Source organism: Penaeus vannamei, chromosome 4, assembly GCF_042767895.1.
Source record: "Penaeus vannamei isolate JL-2024 chromosome 4, ASM4276789v1, whole genome shotgun sequence".
In the NCBI taxonomy this organism is placed as follows: Eukaryota; Metazoa; Arthropoda; class Malacostraca; order Decapoda; family Penaeidae; genus Penaeus; species Penaeus vannamei.
In genome coordinates this window covers 49,578,992-49,580,076 of record NC_091552.1, presented here as the reverse complement: position 1 = coordinate 49,580,076, position 1,085 = coordinate 49,578,992, and positions in this window count along the sequence as shown.

Sequence of the window (1,085 nt, the reverse complement as noted above, 5' to 3'; positions counted from 1 at the left end):
AAGGATATTTCTAAAGAAGAAAAACACACAATACACACACGCGTTTAGTCTCTTCGTCTCAACCAACAACAGTGGCCAAAGAACCCAATTTATCGAAGAGGAATGAACGTCATACGGTGTCCTTCTCTTTTACTCATGTGTTCAAATACATTTTTTTTTTTTTGGGGGGGGGGGCCTCTTCAGACGAGAAAATTAAATCATGGAGGTTTTCGAAAGTGTACTTAGCACCATGAGCTTTCTGCTAAATGTCTGTTTTTTTCTGTTTCTTTATTTAATGATATCTATGTTTCTATCTATTCAAATCAGTCTGTTGTATTCATTTTTGTCCAACATGATTCTTATTCCTTTATGTGACATATATCCTGCGTACAAACATAAAAACACAACGTTGCATGATGTTCTACGTTGAGTTAATGCGGAAATAATATACTGAACATACTAATCATACTTAAGTGACGACGATTAACGAAAATTGCAGGTTCACATGTTGCGAATCACGCACGATTGCGAGAGTACAGCATAAGCGTGTGTACACATATTCGGTACAACTAATATGAACAAATGAACGTACAATAGAAGCTGAAGAAGAGAGAGAAAATGAAAGATAGAGAGAGGGGTAGAGATAGAGAGAGAAAGAAACAATAGTAAGAGAGTTTAAAGGAAATAGGAGAGAGAAAGAAACAGTAGTAAGAGAAAGTACAGAAAATACGAGAAAATGATTTTAAAAAATCAGGCACGATTATTTACAAGCAGTGTCTGAACAGAACATGGTATGATAAGAAAAGACAGGGTTTGCTGAGAAAGAAAACAGGCATTAATATTACAACGGAGAAAAAGATTGCGACAAAGAGAAATAGAAGTAACGAATCCAAATATAGATATTAAAACCCGCCCTTGTAGCAGAGAACATAGAAGTGACAATAAGAACAGCAGTTGATATGGCGCGCATTGTACATAATGTGTATACAACACCTCGACCTGCAAGTAAAATCAATTTGATTATAGTTTGATAAATCTTAATGGCTAAATACTTCGAGTGGCCATATCTGTTAAGATACACGGTGACACAGCACGTCCAAGTTAGG